Raw genomic sequence first — 13,820 nt, 5'->3', positions numbered from 1 at the left:
AAAGGTCCAGATTTCGGCCCTATCTATTTTCTTTCAAAAAGAACTGGCTTCACTGCCTGAAGTTCAGACGTTTGTTAAGGGAGTGCTGCATATTCAGCCCCCTTTTGTGCCTCCAGTGGCACCTTGGGATCTTAACGTTGTGTTGGATTTCCTGAAATCACACTGGTTTGAGCCACTTAAGACCGTGGAGCTAAAGTATCTCATGTGGAAGGTGGTCATGCTGTTGGCCTTAGCTTCAGCTAGGCGTGTGTCAGAATTGGCGGCTTTGTCATGTAAAAGCCCATATCTGATCTTCCATATGGACAGGGCAGAATTGAGGACTCGTCCCCAATTTCTCCCAAAGGTGGTATCAGCGTTTCATTTGAACCAACCTATTGTGGTTCCTGCGGCTACTAGGGACTTGGAGGATTCCAAGTTGCTGGACGTAGTCAGGGCTTTGAAAATTTATATTTTCAGGACGGCTGGAGTCAGGAAAACTGACTCGCTATTTATCCTACATGCACCCAACAAGCTGGGTGCTCCTGCTTCAAAGCAAACTATTGCTCGCTGGATCTGTAGCACGATTCAGCTGGCACATTCTGCGGCTGGACTGCCACATCCTAAATCAGTAAAAGCCCATTCCACAAGGAAGGTGGGCTCTTCTTGGGCGGCTGCCCGAGGGGTCTCGGCTTTACAGCTTTGCCGAGCTGCTACTTGGTCGGGTTCAAACACATTTGCTAAATTCTACAAGTTTGATACCCTGGCTGAGGAGGACCTTGAGTTTGCTCATTCGGTGCTGCAGAGTCATCCGCACTCTCCCGCCCATTTGGGAGCTTTGGTATAATCCCCATGGTCCTTACGGAGTTCCCAGCATTCACTAGGACGTCAGAGAAAATAAGAATTTACTCACCGGTAATTCTATTTCTCGTAGTCCGTAGTGGATGCTGGGCGCCCGTCCCAAGTGCGGACTCTCTGCAATACATGTATATAATTATTGCTTCACTAAAGGGTTATTGTTATGAGCCATCCGTTAAATGAGGCTCAGTTGTTGTTCATACTGTTAGCTGGGTATGGTTATCACAAGTTGTACAGTGTGATTGGTGTGGCTGGTATGAGTCTTACCCTGGATTCCAAATCCTTTCCTTGTTGTGTCAGCTCTTCCGGGCACAGTTTCCCTAATTGAGGTCTGGAGGAGGGGCATAGAGGGAGGAGCCAGTGCACACCAGATAGTACCTAATCTTTTTTTTAGAGTGCCCAGTCTCCTGCGGAGCCCGTCTATTCCTCATTGTCCTTACGGAGTTCCCAGCATCCACTACGGACTACGAGAAATAGAATTACCGGTGAGTAAATTCTTATTATCTTGCAGTGTGGAGGCATCGCTGGTGCCCCGTCGGCTGTGCATGCAGGCCAGTATGGACGATCTCATCCATATTTGCTTGCACTGCTATGGAGCCGGGTGACGTGGGGCGTGAAGGAACTTCACTCCACCCGTCACTGCCCCCCCCCCCACTGTCAGGTCGCCCGTCAGCCGTATCCGCCGTCGGCCAGCTCGGCGGCGGATCTATTAATGTGTAGGGCCCTTAAGATGCATATTTAGCAAACAAATATGTTAATGCATGCAGAGTTACACAGGACCCGGCGGCTCACTACTGTTAGGCATCTCGCACTGCGTGGCATATTGGGGCTAGTTGCATGAGGACACATCTGTATGTCATATTGAAATGTCCTCATTTCTAACTGTAGTGTCTATTTCAGAAGCAAGAAAATAATTTGTTTGCCAAACAATCAGACCTTAGAGGAGTGGCCAAGACCATGGATTCAATCTCTCTTGATCTGAAGAAACTCACTGGTAAATTACATTCTTAACTGCAATTATATAATATGTGTCTCATGTTTTAGGAAAACAGTGACAGAAATATAGACAGAGGTGTCACTTGCCTCCTTGACACCCGGTGTGGCGCCGAAAAAGGGGTTAGGGCTTTGTCGGAAGGGGCGGGGTTATGCGGTTCGGTACCCATTTTCAGTCACTTGGATGTCCAAAATGGGGGAGGTGCTTTACAGGAAGGGGAAGGAGCTTCAATGGAGGGGAGGGGCTTTGAGTCCCGACACCTGTTTTTTAGTCACTAGGGAGGTGCGGGCTGCCTCCCGGGGAGTGCTGTGCCTACAGTGCTGGCTTCTAAACAGTGACATTAGCCTAGTGCTGCACATACTGTAACAGTGCAGCACTCGGCTCCTGTCACTGAGCAGGAGCTGGCATTTTGGTCACCCCTCGGCAGGTGACACCTGTCAGCAGGCTGCACCCCCCTTGTGACGCCATTGAATATAGAACATGTGTTTTATTCCCCACCAGGGCCAGATTAATGTTTGTGGGGGCCTCTGGGCAATACAGTTGTGGGGGCCCTGATCAATAAAATTATCAAAGGTATATATATATATATATATATATATATATACATACCTTTGATAATTTTATATATATATATATATATATATATATAGAGAGAGAGAGAGAGAGAGAGAGAGAGAGAGAGAGAGATACATTATACGTAGTGGCACTCAAAGGACTTTTTCAACTAAATGTATGTTATGTTCTTGGTGCTCAGAACGAAAGAGGTATTGCATAGTAAGTTCAGAGCACAAGAACGTGACGCTGAAATGATGGCAAGGTGTAGTAATAACCCCTAGCAACCTACCTCCGTTGTTTCACCCGCATGGTCAGTTTACGCCTGCGAGACTATGTGTTCTTGGGCCTACGACAGCTGTGTTTGAAGGGCGGATTAGGTCTGCCCAACTCCGATGCCCCCAGGTCTTGATATGAGACAAGGCGTAAACCGAGATGGGATGATAACAAGGGGACCTCTAACTAAACCAAACTCAGAGCTAGGGGCTACTAAGAGACCTAAAACTAAACGTATGTGCGGCGCAGCCGCCAAGACAAAAACTACAACTCAGGCAGTGCTGTCCACACGCCGACACAACACCGTTGTGCACCGGTGAGGACAGCATATGCAGAACCCTCTGCAGATAAATCCAACGTAAAATAACAAGTAGCTACGGCGTCGGCTGACGGATGCGGCAAAGCCGCTACTCATGAAACCGGTACAAAAACTGGCAAACGGACAGGAACCCTCAAAGTAGCTGACACAGGCTCTCAGGACTGGAGGACAGGCAGAGTTCCAATGACAGACCAGTGGACACCAGGGAACAGGATACGGGATCAGACACTGGACTCATGGACAGGAATGCTTCAAGGCAGGAAGCAGCTAGACAGAAGCTATCACCGGCGTCTGTGTAATGCACTGAGACAGAATATAACAAGGATTTCTTCCAATCACAGCAAGAACCCTAATTAATTATGTCGTGCAGCTGCCCTGCTGCACGACTCTAAACTGACAGATGCAATTAACAGACAGGTGAGGCTAAACACATAGAAACGGGCTGCAATTACACAGACTCACCACTGGCGGCAAACAAGAGTTTTCTAAACCAGAGCAAAGGGAAATCCTGGCCTTCAAGAGAACTATAACATAAAATACATGAACAGGAATGAACCACTGCTTGTGGTTCATAACAGTACCCTCTCCTTAAGGGTGGACACCGGACACCCCATATGACACCCACGGGGAACAGAAACAGAAGTATAACATAAAATCTATAACCAAAATGCAAAACAGGAATGAGCCACTGCCGTGGCTCATAACAGTACCCCCCCCCCCTTGTGGAGGGGTCAACGGACCCCAAAATTCAGTTTTCCAAAACAAGAGATACACTAAAAAATCTGACACTGGAACAAACAAAGGCAAGAAACAGAAACAAGCTGTGGCAACAGCTTGTAACAGTGCCCCCCCCCCCCTCCCCCTTTGACGTTGGCCACTGGACACAAGACAAGGAAAAAAATATTTTTTCTTTTTTTTTTAACAAGGCAAGAGTCAATAATTATTTCTTTTTCTTCTTTTTTTTACAAGGTTCTTGAGGTCTGACCAAGGTAATTCCCCAAACATTGTCTGAACTTATGGTAACGTACAGCAAGGCTGGGTTCAATCCAGAGATTGGTTTCTTAACATTGGGAGCTGAACTTTCAGGCAAAGTACTACTACTAGAAGAAGACAGAAAAGCACATACTGCAGTCAAAGCAATGGGCTGAGATTTTTGTGAGTTTACAGTATACGGTGGACTCTCAGCAGATAAGACGGGTGACCTAGAGGAACCTGAACCAATTTCTTTGGAACCATATTTCTTAATAACTGCATCACTGAATGCCGGCGGGATCCTGAAGAATGGGATATTCAGTTTTCATTAAGTTGGACGCCCACTCAAAAGGCTCCCCTGTAAAGGTATATATCATATAGAGCACAAGGTTCTCTGAAGAGATGCCCAAAAATGGTCTATGCAATATAATGGGGAAGTAGTGTTTGTAAAGTGCCAGAAATTGGACTAAGTCCCCATCAAAGACTATAGATGTTGAGACATCAACAGAGTCAGGATCTGCTTCCTTCCCATCTGACTGACCGGAGTGCATTGCTAGGACCAGGTCACTACTGACCTTACTCGAGGCTGTGGCCTTTGTGACCCTCTTTGGGGCAGAGACCTTCGGGACCCTCTTTGGGGCAGTGGCCCTCGGAACCCCCTCTGGGAGCAGTGGCCCTCGGAAACCCCCGCTGGGGTCAGCACCTTGGATTCTTCTACTGGGACCGGGCCGTCAGCCTCCCTCTCTGGGACTGAGCCGTTGGCCTCCCTCTCTGGAACCGGGCCATCGGCCTCCCTCTCTGGGACCGTATCGTCGGCCTCCCTCTTTGGGACCGGACCATCGGCCTCCCTCTCTAGGACCGGACCGTCGGCCTCCCTCTCTGGGACCGGACCGTCGGCCTCCCTCTCTGAGTCGATAATTATCGAGACTTCTCCCGGGATTATGACCTCCGGGACTTTTGCTGAAGCTATGACCTTCAGAACCTCCACTAAAGCTATGCCTCTTGAGTCCTTTCCTGGGGAACCGACCTCTAGACCCTTCTCTGGGGCTGTGTCTCTCGAGACCCCACTTGGGGATATTACTTCAAAGATCCCTTCTGGGGTTTTGCTCCTCGAGTTCCCTTCTAGAAATATGGTTTTAGATACCCTTTCTGGGGTTGCGCTTTTCAAGTCCCTGCCTGGGGTAACAGCTTTTGAGACCCCTTCTGGTATTGACACCTGAGCTATTATGTCCAATGTCCCTCTATGACCCGGAGCATCGGGCGCCACTCCAGGACCCTGAGCATCGGGCACCACTCCGGGACTCCAAGCATCGGGTACCGCTTCGGGACCCCGACATTGGGTACTGCTTCGGGACCCCGGGCATCGGGTACCGCTTCGGGACCCCGGGATTCCACAACCAGGGTTTGCAACTCTGATTCAACAGGAAAGTCAAGAGAGGAGAGAAACATTCTCCTTTGGTTCCTGAATCTCTAATGGGGCTCCCTAGCCCAAGGACCCCAATTATAGGACAGAGTGCTTTTTAGTGTGGGTTGTGTGACAAGTACCTCTGCCACAGTAGAGACAGGAGTAGGTCAACTTGGCCAGAGGGCAGGACTTGTCGCCACACTTTGGCTTGCTCAACTCACAGGTCTGCAGATAGTGGCCTAAACCCCCACAATATAGGCATAAATTTAAGTTTCTGTGAGGCAGACGCTCCTCTTCTGAGAGCCTGGGCTGCAGAAAACTTTTAAACCTTTTCTCTCCAACCAAACCTGAGGATTCTCTTGTCACCATATTGTGAGCAAGAGTCTCTTTAGAGATGGATGTACTCTCAACAACTTCTGGCAAGATAAGCAAAATTTTGATCAGAAGGTTTTGCAGTTGCTTTAAGGATTGCTGCAAAACTTCCAGCCGCTCAGGTTTCAAAGCACTGAAAGCAGAGTTCAGGGCTGAGAGAGACGCCTTCAGGGCTTGCATAGTTGGCATAGGAGGATTTCAAACTAGACAAGACAAGACTAGACAACACCGGACTGGATTCTAAACACCGGACTTGATTCTAAACACCGGACTGGATTCTGCACACTGAATTCTAGACAGGACTAGATTCTAAACACCGAACTGGATTCTGCACACTGGATTCTAGACAGGACTGGATTCTAGACTGGACTGGATTAAAAAAGAAAGAAAAAAAACTACTATTTCTCTATCGTCCTAAGTGGATGCTGGGGTTCCTGAAAGGACCATGGGGAATAGCGGCTCCGCAGGAGACAGGGCACAAAAGTAAAGCTTTTACAGGTCAGGTGGTGTGTACTGGCTCCTCCCCCTATGACCCTCCTCCAGACTCCAGTTAGATTTTTGTGCCCGGACGAGAAGGGTGCAATTCTAGGTGGCTCTCATAAAGAGCTGCTTAGAGAGTTTAGCTTAGGTTTTTTATTTTACAGTGATTCCTGCTGGCAACAGGATCACTGCAACGAGGGACAGAGGGGAGAAGAAGTGAACTCACCTGCGTGCAGGATGGATTGGCTTCTTGGCTACTGGACATGAAGCTCCAGAGGGACGATCACAGGTACAGCCTGGATGGTCACCGGAGCCACGCCGCCGGCCCCCTCACAGATGCTGAAGCAAGAAGAGGTCCAGAATCGGCGGCTGAAGACTCCTGCAGTCTTCTTAAGGTAGCGCACAGCACTGCAGCTGTGCGCCATTTTCCTCTCAGCACACTTCACACGGCAGTCACTGAGGGTGCAGGGCGCTGGGGGGGGGCGCCCTGGGAGGCAAATGTAAACCTTTAAAAAGGCTAAAAATACCTCACATATAGCCCCAGAGGCTATATGGAGATATTTACCCCTGCCTAAATGTACTAAATAGCGGGAGACGAGCCCGCCGGAAAAGGGGCGGGGCCTATCTCCTCAGCACACGGCGCCATTTTCTGTCACAGCTCCGCTGGTCAGGAAGGCTCCCAGGTCTCTCCCCTGCACTGCACTACAGAAACAGGGTATAACAGAGAGGGGGGGCAAAATAAATGGCAATATATTAATATAAAAGCAGCTATAAGGGAGCACTTAATCATAAGGCTATCCCTGTCATATATAGCGCTTTTTGGTGTGTGCTGGCAGACTCTCCCTCTGTCTCCCCAAAGGGCTAGTGGGTCCTGTCTTCGTATAGAGCATTCCCTGTGTGTCTGCTGTGTGTCGGTACGTGTGTGTCGACATGTATGAGGACGTTATTGGTGTGGAGGCGGAGCAATTGCCAAATATGAGGATGTCACCTTCTAGGGGGTCGACACCAGAATGGATGCCTTTATTTGTGGAATTACGGGATAGCGTCAACTCGCTTAAGCTGTCGTTTGCCGACATGAGGCGGCCGGACACTCACTTAGTGCCTGTCCAGGCGCCTCAAACACCGTCAGGGGCTGTAAAACGCCCCTTGCCTCAGTCGGTCGACACAGACCCAGACACAGGCACTGATTCCGGTAGTGAAGGTGACGAATCAACCGTATTTTCCAAAAGGGCCACACGTTATATGATTTTGGCAATAAAGGAGATGTTACATTTAGCTGATACTACAGGTACCACTAAACAGGGTATTATGTGGGGTGTGAAAAAACTACCAGTAGTTTTTACCGAATCAGAAGAATTAAATGACGTGTGTGATGAAGCGTGGGGTGCCCCGATAAAAAACTGCTAATTTCAAAGAAGTTATTGGCTTTATACCCTTTCCCGCCAGAGGTTAGGGAGCGCTGGGAAACACCTCCTAGGGTGGACAAAGCGCTAACACGCTTATCAAAACAAGTGGCGTTACCCTCTCCTGAGACGGCCGCACTTAAAGATCCATCAGATAGGAGGATGGAAAATATCCAAAAAGGTATATACACACATGCAGGTGTTATACTACGACCAGCTATTGCGACTGCCTGGATGTGCAGTGCTGGGGTAGTTTGGTCAGAGTCCCTGATCGAAAATATTGATACCCTGGACAGGGACAATATTTTACTGTCGTTAGAACAAATAAAGGATGCATTTCTTTATATGCGTGATGCACAGAGAGATATCTGCACACTGGCATCACGGGTAAGTGCTATGTCCATTTCGGCCAGAAGAGCTTTATGGACACGACAGTGGACAGGCGATGCGTAGAGGAGTTATTTGGGGTCGGTCTATCGGATTTGGTGGCCACGGCTACGGCCGGGAAATCCACCTTTTCTACCTCAAGTCACTCCCCAACAGAAAAAGGCACCGACCTTTCAACCGCAGCCTTTTCGTTCCTTTAAAAATAAGAGAGCAAAGGGCTATTCATATCTGCCACGAGGCAGAGGACGAGGGAAGAGACAGCAACAGGCAGCTCCTTCCCAGGAACAGAAGCACTCCCCGGCTTCTACAAAAGCCTCAGCATGACGCTGGGGCTTCGCAAGCGGACTCGGGGGCGGTAGGCGGTCGTCTCAAGAATTACAGCGCGCAGTGGGCTCACTCGCAGGTAAATCCCTGGATCCTGCAGATAATATCTCAGGGGTACAGTTTGAAATTAGAGACAGAGCCACCTCGCCGTTTCCTGAAGTCTGCTTTACCAACGTCCCCCTCAGAAAGGGAGACGGTTTTGGAAGCCATTCACAAGCTGTATTCTCAGCAGGTGATAGTCAAGGTACCTCTTCTACAACAAGGGAAGGGGTATTATTCCACTCTTTTTGTGGTACCGAAGCCGGATGGCTCGGTAAGGCCTATTCTAAATCTGAAGTCCTTGAACCTGTACATAAAGAAGTTCAAGTTCAAGATGGAGTCACTCAGAGCAGTGATAGCGAACCTGGAAGAAGGGGACTTTATGGTATCCTTGGACATCAAGGATGCGTATCTCCACGTTCCAATTACCCCTCACACCAGGGGTACCTCAGGTTCGCTGTACAAAACTGTCACTATCAGTTTCAGACGCTGCCGTTTGGTTTGTCCACGGCACCTCGGGTCTTTACAAAGGTAATGGCCGAGATAATATTTCTTCTTCGAAGAAAAGGCGTATTAATTATCCCATACTTGGACGATTTCCTAATAAGGGCAAGGTCCAGAGAACAGCTAGAGATGGGTTTAGCACTATCTCAAGAGGTGTTAAAGCAGCACGGATGGATTCTGAATATTCCAAAATCCCAATTAATGCCGACAACTCGTCTGCTGTTCCTGGGGATGATTCTGGACACAGTTCAGAAAAGGTTTTTCTTCCCGAAGAAAAAGCCAAGGAGTTATCTGACCTGGTCAGGAACCTCCTAAAACCAGGAAAGGTGTCTGTACATCAATGCACAAGAGTCCTGGGAAAAAAAAAAAAAAAATGGTAGCTTCTTACGAAGCAATCCCTTTCGGCAGATTCCATGCAAAGGGATCTGTTGGACAAATGGTCAGGGTCGCATCTTCAGATGCACCTGCGGATAACCCTGTCGCCGAGGACAAGGGTATCCCTTCTGTGGTGGTTGCAGGAGGCTCATCTATTGGAGGGCCGCAGATTCGGCATGCAGGATTGGATCCTGGTGACCACGGGTGCCAGCCAGAGAGGCTGGGGAGCAGTCACACAGGGAAGAAATTTCCAGGGAGTGTGGTCGAGCCTGAAAAAGTCTCTTCACATAAGCATTCTGGAACTAAGAGCAATCTACAATGCTCTAAGCCAGGCGGAACCTCTGCTTCAAGGAAGACCGGTGTTGATCCAGTCGGACAACATCACGGCAGTCGCCCATGTAAACAGACAGGGCGGCACAAGAAGCAGGAGGGCAATGGCAGAAGCTGCCAGGATCCTTCGCTGGGCGGAGAATCACGTGATAGCACTGTCAGCAGTATTCATCCCGGGCGTGGACAACTGGGAAGCAGACTTCCTCAGCAGACACGACCTTCACCCAGGAGAGTGGAGACTTCATCCAGAAGTTTTCCACATGCTATTAAACCGTTGGGTAAAACCAATGGTGGACATGATGGCGTCTCGCCTCAACAAAACACTGGACAGGTATTGCACCAGGTCAAGAGATCCGCAGGCAATAGTTGTGGACGCGCTGGTAACACCTTGGGTGTACCAGTCGGTATATGTGTTTCCTCCTCTGCCTCTCATACCAAAGGTATTGAGGATTATACGGCAAAGTGGAGTAAGACTAGTGGCTCCGGATTGGCCAAGAAGGACTTGGTACCCGGAACTTCAAGAGATGGTCACGGACGATCCGTGGCCTCTACTTCTGAGAAGGGACCTGCTTCAGCAGGGTACTTGTCTTTTTCAAGACTTACCGCGGCTGCGTTTGACGGCATGGCGTTTGAATGCCAGATCCTAAAAGGAAAAGGCATTCCAGAAGAAGTCATTCCTACCTTGATAAAGGCAAGGAAGGAAGTCACCGCGAAGCATTATCGCCGTATTTGGCAAAAATATGTTGCGTGGTGCGAGCAGCGGAGTGCTCCGATGGAGGAATTTCAACTGGGTCGTTTTTCTACATTTCCTGCAATCAGGATTGTCTATGGGTCTCAAATTGGGATCTATTAAGGTTCAAATTTCGGCCCTATCAATATTCTTCCAAAAAGAATTGGCCTCAGTCCCTGAGGTCCAGAGTTTTATCAAAGGAGTACTGCATATACAGCCTCCTGTGGTGCCTAAGGTGGCACCGTGGGATCTAAATGTAGTTTTAGATTTCCTCAAATCAAATTGGTTTGAACCACTAAAGAAGGTGGATTTGAAATATCTCACATGGAAAGTGACTATGTTACTGGCCCTGGCTTCGGCCGGGAGAGTATCTGAACTGGCGGCTTTGTTTTATAAAAGCCTTATTTAATTTTCCATTCGACATAGGGCAGAGCTGCGGACGCGTCCGCATTTTCTCCCTAAGGTGGTATCAGCGTTTCACCTGAACCAGCCTATTGTAGTGCCTGCGGCTACAGACGACTTGAAGGACTCCAAGTTGTTGGACGTTGTCAGAGCCTTAAAAATATACATTTAAAGGACGGCTGGAGTCAGAAAATCTGACTCGCTGTTTATACTGTATGCACCCAACAAGTTGGGTGCACCTGCTTCTAAGCAGTCGATTGCTCGTTGGATTTGTAACAAAATTCAACTTGTACATTCTGTGGCAGGCCTGCCACAGCCTAAATCTGTTAAGGCCCATTCCGCAAGGAAGGTGGGCTCATCTTGGGCGGCTGCCCGAGGGGTCTCGGCATTACTACTCTGCCGAGCAGCTACGTGGTCAGGGGAGAACACGTTTGTAAATTTTTACAAATTTGATACCCTGGCAAAGGAGGACCTGGAGTTCTCTCATTCGGTGCTGCAGAGTCATCCGCACTCTCCCGCCCGTTTGGGAGCTTTGGTATAATCCCCATGGTCCTTTCAGGAACCCCAGCATCCACTTAGGACGATAGAGAAAATAAGAATTTACTTACCGATAATTCTATTTCTCGGAGTCCGTAGTGGATGCTGGGCGCCCATCCCAAGTGCGGATTATCTGCAATACTTGTACATAGTTATTGTTAACTAATTCGGGTTATTGTTTAGGAAGCCATCTTTCAGAGGCTCCTCTGTTATCATACTGTTAACTGGGTTTAGATCACAAGTTGTACGGTGTGATTGGTGTGGCTGGTATGAGTCTTACCCGGGATTCAAAATCCTCCCTTATTGTGTACGCTCGTCCGGGCACAGTACCTAACTGGAGTCTGGAGGAGGGTCATAGGGGGAGGAGCCAGTACACACCACCTGACCTGTAAAAGCTTTACTTTTGTGCCCTGTCTCCTGCGGAGCCGCTATTCCCCATGGTCCTTTCAGGAACCCCAGCATCCACTACGGACTCCGAGAAATAGAATTATCGGTAAGTAAATTCTTATTTTAGCTTTGTTTCTTTTTTGTTGTAGGGCCGGTGATAATGTTACATTCTTGGTGCTCAGAACGAAAGAGGTATTGCGTAGTAAGTCCAGAGCACAAGAACGTGACGCTGAAATGATGGCAAGGTGTAGTAATAACCCCTAGCAACCTACCTCCGTTGTTTCACCCGCATGGTCAGTTTACGCCTGCGAGACTATGTGTTCTTGGGCCTACGGCAGTCGTGTTTGAAGGGTGGAATAGGTCTGCCCAACTGCCCCCAGGTCTTGATATGAGACAAGGCGTAAACCGAGACGGGATGATAACAAGGGGACCTCTAACTAAACCAAACTCAGAGCTAGAGGCTACTAAGAGACCTAAAACTAAACATATGTGCGGCGCAGCCGCCAAGACAAAAACTACAACTCAGGCAGTGCTGTCCACATGCCGACACAACGCCGTTGTGCACCGGTGAGGACAGCATATGCAGAACCCTCTGCAGATAAATCCAACGTAAAATAACAAGTAGCTACGGCCTCAGCCAACGGACGCGGCAAAGCCGCTACTCACGAAACCGGTACAAAAACTGGCAAATGGACAGGAACCCCCAAAGTAGCTGACACAGGCTCTCAGGACCGGAAGACAGGCAGAGTTCCAATGACAGACCAGTGGACACCAGGGAACAGGATATGGGATCAGACACTGGATCAGACACAGGAACCCTAATTAATTATGTCTAGCAGCTGCCGTGCTGCACGACTCCAAACTGACAGATGCAATTAACAGACAGGTGAGGCTAAACACATGAAAACAGGCTGCAATTACACAGACTCACCACCGGCGGCAAACAAGAGTTTTCTAAACCAGAGCAATGGGAAATCCTGGCCTGCAAGAGAACTATAACATAAAATACATGAACGAACCACTGCTTGTAGTTCATAATAATGTAGATATAAGGATCAAGCACCTTAAATCATATCAACGTTTCAGTTTTATTAATTAAAATTTTTGCCAGGACAGTCCTGATGAAAATTTAAATAAAAAAAAACTGAAACGTTGATATGATTTTAGGTGCTTGATGCTTATAACTACATTTACTTGAAAAGTCCTTTGAGTGCCGCTACATAAAATGTCCATATACCTGTCCACTGACATTGTCTGAAGAGGCCAATGTATACTGCAATTGGGATTGAGTGGCGGCATATAAATATATATATATATATATATGGAAAAAACAAGGAGAGGACAAGCGCCTAATAGTGCAGTAACTTCACACCAATTTTGGTTATTTATGATGAAGTGTCTATAGGTAATCTGCGTACCGGAAGTTGGATTTTTAGCAGGCACATCAAAACACAGCGGCTGATTCCTCCAATTAATTATCTGCACCTCAACAGGTCACGTAGTAAAACAAACGGGTGTGTCAGAAAGGATATCTTCCAGTCGGTCTGTTCGCAGGAAAGCGCGGTCTGGCTCCGCTCCCGGTTCACCCTCCCTACCGTCCCCGGCTGCTGCTGCTGCAGGCGGGGGCACTGACTGGATGGGTCGTTGTATATACTAGAGATGAGCGCCTGAAATTTTTCGGGTTTTGTGTTTTGGTTTTGGGTTCGGTTCCGCGGCCGTGTTTTGGGTTCGAACGCGTTTTGGCAAAACCTCACCGAATTTTTTTTGTCGGATTCGGGTGTGTTTTGGATTCGGGTGTTTTTTTCAAAAAACACTAAAAAACAGCTTAAATCATAGAATTTGGGGGTCATTTTGATCCCAAAGTATTATTAACCTCAAAAACCATAATTTACACTCATTTTCAGTCTATTCTGAATACCTCACACCTCACAATATTATTTTTAGTCCTAAAATTTGCACCGAGGTCGCTGTGTGAGTAAGATAAGCGACCCTAGTGGCCGACACAAACACCGGGCCCATCTAGGAGTGGCACTGCAGTGTCACGCAGGATGTCCCTTCCAAAAAACCCTCCCCAAACAGCACATGACGCAAAGAAAAAAAGAGGCGCAATGAGGTAGCTGTGTGAGTAAGATTAGCGACCCTAGTGGCCGACACAAACACCGGGCCCATCTAGGAGTGGCACTGCAGTGTCACGCAGG

General features: G+C 48.3%; 1 long non-coding RNA gene across 1 annotated transcript in view; it reads left to right on the top strand.

The window, feature by feature from the left end:
* Positions 1 to 13,820, top strand: part of LOC134935564 (uncharacterized) — a 207,965-nt gene that overhangs the window by 128,194 nt on the left and 65,951 nt on the right. Inside the window, exon 2 of the long non-coding RNA XR_010180251.1 lies at positions 1,735 to 1,828. This is a non-coding gene — a long non-coding RNA (uncharacterized LOC134935564). The remainder of the gene's footprint in view (positions 1 to 1,734; positions 1,829 to 13,820) is intronic.

Source organism: Pseudophryne corroboree, chromosome 6 (assembly GCF_028390025.1).
Source record: "Pseudophryne corroboree isolate aPseCor3 chromosome 6, aPseCor3.hap2, whole genome shotgun sequence".
Taxonomy (NCBI): domain Eukaryota; kingdom Metazoa; phylum Chordata; class Amphibia; order Anura; family Myobatrachidae; genus Pseudophryne; species Pseudophryne corroboree.
Note: the sequence above shows the minus strand (reverse complement) of the source record. Positions and strands in the feature narration are given on the sequence as shown.